The sequence below is a fragment of the Cygnus olor genome, chromosome 4, assembly GCF_009769625.2.
Source record: "Cygnus olor isolate bCygOlo1 chromosome 4, bCygOlo1.pri.v2, whole genome shotgun sequence".
NCBI lineage: Eukaryota > Metazoa > Chordata > Aves > Anseriformes > Anatidae > Cygnus > Cygnus olor.
In genome coordinates, this window is record NC_049172.1 from 67,567,566 (window position 1) to 67,577,370 (window position 9,805).

Sequence of the window (9,805 nt, forward strand, 5' to 3'; positions counted from 1 at the left end):
TCCAGTTGGGTCTCTATGATCTGATGAGGAAAAATGATGCTATGGTATTAAATTCAACAGAACTGAAAGCAATACTGAAAATTCTATGAACAATGCACTTTCGTTTGGATGGAAATTTAAAAAATAAAAAGGCGGACCACAGCTAATTTTCTGTTCACATTTTTGTCATATTATAAAGCTGAAAAAATGTTATTAGCTTCAAACATTTTATAAAGGTTCTTGTTTTCCAAAAAGAGATAAAACTACAACCCTGCAGTCATTTTGCTTAAAAATACTGAAATCCTTGGATTTGTGAAATATTTTAATGTGGTTCAATCTTCCAGCAATACACACGCTTACTTTATTAACTTCAGATATATTACACACTTGGGTCTAATAACAATACTTGCCATAATACTAAGTGTCTAAAGCTACAAGAGCAGACACAGAGTTGTAATCCTGATCACAGAACCTTTTAGAGGGACTTGACTTACACTTCACACAAACCTATTCACTTGATATAGCTTCATTTTCAGCCACAAATCCTTATACTTCAAGCTATCACCCAGATATCAACAACACCATGGCTGTGCCAAGGTGCACCTCTATAGGGGAGTGTCAGAGTTACCATCCCTTCATTTCTAAAAGTTGCACTGGGTGAAATAAGAGAAATACAACAACACTGAGCAGGGTGTTGGATGGTGAGCTGGGAGCTGGAGTAAGGGGTCTCAACAAGCTGCTTCAGAGGAAAATCATAATTACAGATCCTCTGAAAACAAACACCTGAAACAACCCCAAATCCCACATCAGTGTTTCTTATTGTATTTGTTATATAATCAGTAACTGCTTTTTTGTAGCAAAACAGAACAACATGCAACAAGACTGGTAATATATGGTCTTTTCCTTCCCACTTTGCACAAACAAAAAAAAAAGGTAGGAAAAAGACTATCTTCTTAATGCCTACAGATAACCTACTTTTCTTCAATGTCACAATAAATCCATAGAAATAATAGAAAAGCCAAATAAACACCTTGCTGCAAAATATATGGTTTATGAAAGAGAAGTTTGGCAGGTTCCTTGGCTATAAGAACTATAAGAAAGTACAGGAAACTTTGACAAGTACTGGAGGATATTTAATCTCGGAGAACAAAACAAGAGCCATTGGTTAAACTGAAGCCAGTCCCAAATTCAGATGAGATATTAGGCAAGCATTTGTAATAGTAAATTCACATTCTGCCTTCAGACCAAGAAAAGATGACTTTCTGGAGGATGTACTTCAGTATATTAACATGAGTTAATGATGGAATAAGGTGTTTATTAGGAGAATCTCAGCGTCCAGATAAGGTGATGTAAAGGTCTCTTCTGATCTTATTACTTGTAATATCAAAAATATTGTATAAATATTGAATATTCAACACCATCCATTTTGAAGGAAGGTGATCTCATATCCATGGCAACTTGTAGGCAAGCCAATAGTTGTTCACCACTTCTTTCTCAGATTCTCTATGTCCCCTGAAAACTGCAAATGTGGCCTTTTACTTTAGCTCCACCAATTTTAGAAACTACTTAATAAAAAATAAAATCTATATTTAAGCCAACCATAACAAATTTTCCATTTGCATGAAGTTTAAGAAGACCTATGCATTTTCACTTTTTTCTTGAGATGATTCGTTTCTCTTTTGTGATTCATAAATTCCAGCAGATGCAGCAAAAAAGTTACATAAAAAGCTTTTTAGTGTAATTATGTCTTCAGCTGGAAATTTTGACATTTGTGATCTCTCTCTTTGATCGCTGCTATTAATATCTCCTTAGCAGATATGATTTGCCCACTGCTGAGAGTTAACTAATTGATAGAAAAAGCTGCTTAGAGTTGCAAGAGTTTTTGCTTCTTTATTTCAGTTTAACTGACAAGGTTGCACTGAGCAGGATCATTATATTTCCAGATAATATGATACTCAACAGATGGTGGTAAAAATATGCCTGTGACTAGCAAAAAGCCAGGATTTTTGTCTTTTAGCTAGTATTTAAGTGTTTATTTATAGTGTACAGTTATTTACATTAATGTAGTGCCTGCAGCTTCCATGCATTTCACCATCCTATTGCTTTACCAGTGGAAGAGGCACAAGGTAAAAGCTCTAACACAAGAGAGCTAATGAGTTAAAGAAATGAGCCAGAGAATAAAAATGCAGAAGTAATATACCTGCATTGGTAGACAGCAAACTGACAGAGGTCAGCCCATCCTGTTGCGTGTTAAGAACAGCAGCGTTTTAAATCCAACATCCATAGCCCCATAGAACATCTACGGAGATAGCCAAGATGTACTGTCCTTTGGCAGTGTCATACACTCTTCATTTACCATATAGAAAGCCTAAGATATTTAGATTTCTCAGTTGGCATCCAGGGACTTGCCCAGTATTATGCAATAAGATCTTGGCTGAAATGAGACCTTTGCCCAAACATATTCTGCTTCAAATAATGGGCTGGGCTAAACTGCTGTCTGAAATTCTTCCTTCTTCAATTTTCTTCTATTGTCTACACCCAACTTGTAATTCTGTTTAGCACATTAATCACCTCTTCTGACATAAGTTTTTGTAGAGCATTGTCTCCCTCAAAAAGCTACTTAGATTTCAGAGCACTTCACTGAGAAGCATCACTGTAGGAAATTGTCTTTAAGAGGTCTACATTAGACAAGTGTCAACACTTAATATGAGGCAGCACTGTTTTTTCTCTTTTTGGAGAAGAAATTCAACTCATTTGTCCTTTCCATACATAAATTAAGATGCACCTATTATGGCCACCAGGCATTGAGTCTAGCATATGAATACTGCTTCTGATTAAATGCAATCCATATGCTGCAGTTTGCTATCACATGAAGTATGCTGTGCACTTTACGTTTCAAATATTCCTCTTGATGTTTAGAACATTTCCTGATTAGCTTGAACAAGCAGTCTTCTTCCTATGACCTTCCTAGTGAAAGAGCTGGTATGAAGATAACCTTCCTGTGAATGCTGCACTCTTTTCTCAAACTCTACACCTCCTGCATGCAGTTAATTTTCTGCTGTTCATAATCCACTTAGAAACAAACAAACAAACAAAAAACTTGAGGGTTGAGAACCACTGGATCTTGTTTCATTCAAGCATTTAGGCCTAAATGCTCATAAGTATACTAACATGCATTTAAATGGAGTATATAAATGATGTATCTAGCAGAGCTCTTATAGTGTGTGAATTGGTTAGATGTGACATGGCGTATACTTTTGCTTTCACAACACTTTATTACTTTTTGATGGCTGAAATGTCAGCTTCATAATAAAAGCTATGCATCATGGATATGTTTATTTGTTTACACATCCAGGAAAATTACAGATTTCAAATCTGGTCTCACCATTGTATGCTATTTTTAAATAGCAGGACATAACTGATTCCCGTTTATATACAGAACTGCCAGGTTTGTCATCTCCTCCTTCACTCCCCCCCCCTCACCCCAAACTGGGAGGGGAAAAAACATAAATAAATGGAATTAGAAAAGAGATTTAGGGGGTGGGAGGTGGGGGGAGTATACAACTCTTGGTATTAGACAGGGATATGACAGTTATCAATGTCAGAACAGAGACAGACCTCCATTACCAGACATATCAGATCCTTCTCCAGCTGGATCCATGAGACCAAGCTAAATCCCCTCTGGTATGTGGTGAAGCACCTTCACCTGAGGCTTCCAGGTTCAGCAGAGCTGTGTGTCACGAGCAGCAAAGCATCACCTAAATTCTGAGCTGCATCTGAGGCTGGATAGTGTTCTGGCTTCAGGTTCAGGCAGATATGTATCCAAACACCCCTAAAAAAAAAAAAAATCATAATCTCACAGTCTGCAGAAATTATTTACATTATTTTTTTTAGCCTATTTTCTAACCTTAACCCTGTCGTAAACCTCCATCACTTTGTCACATTTGGGTCATGAAGAGCATAGAGCATCTTTTTCCACATTCAGAGAGATCCTACAAGAAAAATGAAACCTTGGAGTGAAAAGCCATTACTTGCTGTCTGATAAACAAAACAGACAGCTAGGGCTGAGGAGACAGCTAGGAGACAGGAGGAGCGAGGAGTCTATGCATTTTCCAGACTTCCCACCCTAATGAAGACCCTGATGAATCTTTGCTGACCAGACAGGGAGGAATGTTTGCCTCTGTCATCACACCTTGCATGGCTCATCTGCACCCCACTGAGTTTGCATGTCAGTTGAAAATTTGTATGACCTTAAAGCAGTCATATACTTATTAGTCCTTTTTCCATAGTGTTTAATTTTTTTTTTCAGTTCATTTTCTTTAAAACTTTAGTTAGGGTTGGCCAGGTACAAGACATTAGCTGCTCCTCAGCTCTTTTGACAGCCTCTCGCCCAGCCTGCCAGATGTCTGTCCCACTGCCACGACAGACATCTCCCACAGAAACACAGCCAAGTCCCCACCACCTCACCTACAGGTGCCAGAAGTTAAAGAAATGCAAACTCAGGGCAACTCAGGTCAGAAAAGGACTGAGTGCATAACTAGATAAAATATAAATCCTCCAGGAAGTTTTCAACAAATACAGAATGACAAATGTCTGCCTCACCTGCGCAGGGTCGAGCCTGGTTCGTTAAGGACCCATCGCCACCTCCTCACAGCACCAGCAGGGAAATCTCTGCCTTTACTTTTGTAACTGCTGCCCTGGTGCTGCTTAGCAATGCTTTCACTTCAGCAGGAGAGCAATCGCTCTCATTTGATGTCAGAGTGAGACAGCAAAGTGCTTTGGTTTGGAGTACAGCGCTCGGAATGATGATTACAAGCCTGAGAGACAGAGAGAGTGCTCCTGAAGTGAAGGGGTGTGCCCTCTGGAAATTAAGCAACTGACAGATGTTAGAACACTATTAAACGTACACAAGAGCTCAGGTCCTTCTTGCAAAGTTCATTGCACTATGCAAAACCAGCTAATTCAAGGTGGAATTGAAAGGCATATTTGCATGCTGCAATATGGGTTACTCCACTTTATCTCATGTGAGCATGCTGGACTGAAAAGTGAGATGCCAATGATGACCTTCCAGGAATATTGGCCAATTAATCTCAGCAGTGGAGACTCTTAAATGTCATCCAAATCTCATCCATGTGGGCATGCCAAAAATGTTTTGCATTTCTACATGACCAAACTATGCTTTGCAGGCAGTGCCTTTTTTCACATCAGAGCAATGGAGTTCTGCTGTTATCCCTTGTGAAACAAGCAATTATTAATCAAGCATGAAATTTTATTGACAACAGTCAATGACAAGAATGAGATTCATGCAAAGTTTAAGACACAAGAGACAACTAAATGGTCTGGTTTGGTTTTCCATATATCTAGTGAGCCTAGAGAAAGATGAACAGTGAGTCTAGAAAGATCAAGAAATTCTGATAGCTGCAATAATGACTGCCTTTTTGGGGTATGAGGTAAGAGTAGGAAAGAAGTCCAGTTTTTAGATAGACTTCCCATGTTGTAGGAAACAGAGTGACTGGAGAAAAAGACTGAGACAAGAAAACTGAAGAGTAAAGACCAGGATGAGATACAAAAGAAAAACAGGACTTGTACTCAGCAGAGACCAAGAAGAGAAAGGAACAGGACTTCACTGATTAGAGAATACACCCTGTGATACCAGAACCCAAGTATTTTTCTCCTACTGGTAAATACTCTATAACCCTTGACAAAGTACGTGTCTTGTTGTTGTGGTTTAGCCCGGCTGGCAGCCAAACACCACACAGCCGTTCGCTCACCCTCCCTCCTCCCTCTCCGGGATGGGGGAGAGAAACGGGAAAGTGAAGCCTGTGAGTTGATAAAGACAGTTTATTAAGACAGTAAAAATAATAACAATAATAATAATAATAATAGTATTAATAGTAATAATGTGTACGAAATAAGTGATGCACAATGCAATTGCTCACCACCCGTTGACCGATGCCCAGCCTATCCCTGAGCAGCCGCCCCCCCCCTCCACCCCGGCTAGCCACCCCTATATATTGTTCAGCATGACGTCAGATGGTATGGAATACCCCTCTGGCCAGTTTGGGTCAGCTGTTCTGGGTCTGTTCCCTCCAAGCTCCTGCTGCATCCCTAGCCTGCTCGCTAGCAGGACAGAGAGAAGCTGAAAAGTCCTTGGCTTGGTGTAAGCACTGCTCTACAACAATTAAAACATCAGCATGTTATCAGCGCTCTTCTCATCCTAATCCAAAACATAACACCCTACCAGCTACTAGGAGGAAAATTAACTCTGTCCTAACTGAAACCAGGACACTTGTCACTTATACTGTAGACATTGACAAGGAAGCCACAATGACCACAATACCGCTGCCAGTTTTATAACACAGCTTCATGCCCATCAAAATTGTTACCCTGGACCTGACACTTTTGTACATGAGGTTTCAACACGAACTTGTTTTAGAAGCACGGTGATTTCGCCCACAAAGTAGAGAAATATGTTGTTGCGTTTGCTCACTTTATTGTGTATAATTACCTCTATGAGAGAGGAGGCTATTATTAAAATCACAACAGCAAGAAGTTAAACAGAATCAGTGTAACTATGGAAGAAGTTCTGGAGCAGAAGGTGCTGTCTCCAGATTAAGAAAGTGTTTTGACATATTTGTCATATTTATTGTTTGGGATTTTTTGATAGCTACTTGCATTTCAAGTAATGTGGTACCTTCTTCCTAACCGTTATTTTTGTTGTTGTATTTTTTCATGATCTTACTCTCTCAATTATATACTTTTTTTTATTATTAAAAAAAAAAAAAAGTATTAGCCTAGTAGTTAAACAAGCTCTTTGTATCAAGGAAAATAGTATAAAAGTATTAAAAATTAGTTCCAATATTTCACTCCTGTAATGGCAATTGCTGAGAACACAGAACTGTCTGTGCAAAGGAGTAATGACCTTGATTCAAAGGGTTCAGTGTCAGTTACTAGGGCACAAAGTAAAATGATTTTTAGAGGAATTGGTCCTTATGTGGAGCGTTTCTATTATGTAAGAGATGGGAGAAGAAAGACGAGGTTCTGTGCACACCTTTTCCTAACACAGTGCTGTCAGCCTGCACAGCCTATTCCCCTTTCCTCTAAGGGGGACAACGCGTTCATTTTTACCCCCATGGCTTGTTCCCTCTCATTACCTTGTAGGAGAATCTTATTCCTTCCTCAGATAAGTTATACCTCTTCCCATCTCCATCAAACATCTCCTCTCCAGCTCATTTATCATTAACAATTCCCACTCACAAGAAGCAAAGTTTCCACTCAAATCCAACAGCATACAGAGCATCTACCCTCACAGGAAGGAGCAAACCCAATTGATATACATACCTAATGGAGACAAATGAGCAAGCCCCGGCCTGGCAGCATTCAAACATGGTGAGGACTGGGTGACAGATGGTGAAGGATTTGACACAGCTGACTTAGACCCAATTTCCTGAAAGGTCTGCAAGAGCACTGCAGTCTGGTGGTGTAGTGATGACCAAGCTCCAGATGCAGAAAGCTGGAGCAGTCTCATCAACTCTTTCAGTGCTCTTTCCCCAGCTGAAGCACATCTGCTGTGTACCCAGTTCCTGCCCTGATGGGGTGCAACAGGGCATTTGGTAAAAAACTTTTTTTCCACTGGGGGAAAAGGACCTCAGGTTAAGCAACCTCAGAAATGAGTTTAAAAAGAAAATAAAAGATATCTCACCCAGCTTGAGTACTTTCTGAGGACAGTCAGGAATGCCTACTGAAGACTTTGTTCTCAACATAAAAGTGATCTAAAATGACTTATATTTCTTAGAAACTTGTCAGTGTGTATGCAGCAAGAGTCTCTTTTATTTTTTTTCACTATATATTTTAATGTAAATTATAGGAAAATATTTTATCACATAGCTAAAAACAATATTATCAAAAAGCACTAAAGAGATAAAATACAGCACTGAGCTACATGAAGTACTAACAATGGCATTACAGGGTTACTCCCTACAAACTCTAGTCAAGCAAGTAAAATAATCAATTATCTAGCATAGAATTAACTAGTACCTAATTCTCATTAGAAATAATTAGGTATGTTAATTTGATTTAAAGGTGTGTTTTTTTTGATGTTGTTTTTTTCCCCATCAGTGAGAATGGAAATAGTTCAGGCTGATTGTCTTTGACAGTCTGATGTTGTAATTCACAACAGAGATTTAAATAATCTTAAAAGTGATAAGATTCTTTACTATAAGCATAAAGCTCTAATTAACAATAGGCATCTGTTGAAGTCATCTTTCCCATACCTCTCCATGGCACTCTTTGTGATGAATTGCAAAAATTTGAAAAATGATTTTTTAATATCTACATAGCAGAACTGTGGAATCATGTCTTTATAAGCAAATCTAGAACATAAAAAGTCGTGCCCAATTTTGATATTTCAGAATAGTTCAGTTCTTCCAGGTATTTCTTCACTCAGAATCATAGAACTTGCTTGCTTAAAAATTATTTACAGGAAAAAAATGTTCTTTGCATGAAAAGACAACACAAGAGAACACATTTGCAAATGTGAAAACAGATTTTGCAAATGACACAAGATGGAAAGTATAATCAACACAGTGAAGAAGTGGACTAATGTACAGAAGAACTGTATGACCTTGAAAATGAGAGTAATATTAAAAAGGTCATGGTCATGCACATAGGGAAGAGAAACAAATGGTTTCTTTGCTATAAACTACAGGCTTCCTGGCTGTAAGCAACAATGAATGAGAAAGAGGTAGGTGTATCAGTCAATCATGCAGTGACTGTAAGCTATCAATGTGATGCAGACATGAAAAAGGCAATTGAAAATCTTAAATATATCAAGCAGAGCATTCTCCATAGAGATGGAGTTATTAATGCCTTTGTACAAGGCACTGGTAAAATTTCATTTGCTATACTATATGTAATCCTAGCCACTGATGCTGAAGAAAGATGAACTGAAATAAGCACTATGCAAAGAAACAAACAAAAATAAATAAATCAGCAGGGTTTGTTTAGCCTTGCAAAACTGGCTGTGAGAGTTAAAGTATTCCCTGTTTATGAATATCTCAGTGAAGTAAAGAACAGGTAAGGGAGAAAGTTATTTAAGCTTAAGGATAATGATGATGGAAGGAAAAGATGAGCCTAAATCAGTCATGAATAAGTGTAAACTGGAAACTAAAACAAGGTTTCTAAACTATTAAAAACAAATCAAAATTAGTTTCAGTTACAAGTTTTCCCTAATAGAGGACTAGAGCTCATGGCATCTCAGAAGGAAATGACAGCCATGGTTCTGTTGGTAGATTAGTTCTTTGAAAATCTGTTAAAATGCTGCCATACCTTTCTCAGAGGCTACAAGGAGCTCTATAACCACAGGAGGAAGGAGCAAGTAACTAGGAAATTCTGAGCCTAGAACTTGCCACAACACTTGCGTGTTTCCTAGAGGAAAACACCTGTTTTCCTCTAACAGACCCTATCTGCCCAGACACCTCACCAGCAAAGTCAGCTCAAGTTCTCTCTTGGTAAAAGTTGTAGATTCTGGTTGTTTCTAGACTTAAGATGGCAATAGCATGCTAGCATGAGCCAGTTCAAATCAGCAATGGTGTTCACTTGGAGCAGTTATCTCCTCCCTTGTCCTGGCACTGATGGTAATCTGCTGCTAATGTCAATCTGCTCAACTAGAGGAAAACAATTATTTTTGGTTGATTTGGACTGGTTCCGTTGTTTGTTTGTTTTCTAGGTTAATTTTTCAGCACATTTATCTCCCCAGTCTAGTTTACACAGGGATCAGCTGAAAACCATTGCTGAGTAAGGGAAACCATGCCTAGGCTAAGAGAAA

At 38.6% G+C, this 9,805-nt stretch overlaps 1 long non-coding RNA gene across 2 annotated transcripts; it reads right to left on the minus strand.

Annotated features, from left to right (window-relative positions):
- Positions 1 to 334: 334 nt before the first annotated feature.
- Positions 335 to 7,285, minus strand: LOC121070046. Of its 2 annotated transcripts, none has more exons than XR_005819856.1 (4): positions 7,134 to 7,285; positions 4,582 to 4,796; positions 3,607 to 3,811; positions 335 to 3,051 (listed from the first exon to the last, which is right to left on the minus strand). It is a non-coding gene; the product is annotated as an uncharacterized LOC121070046 (long non-coding RNA). The 2 variants fall into 2 exon arrangements; XR_005819855.1 differs by having other exon boundaries at positions 3,598 to 3,811.
- Positions 7,286 to 9,805: the final 2,520 nt, after the last annotated feature.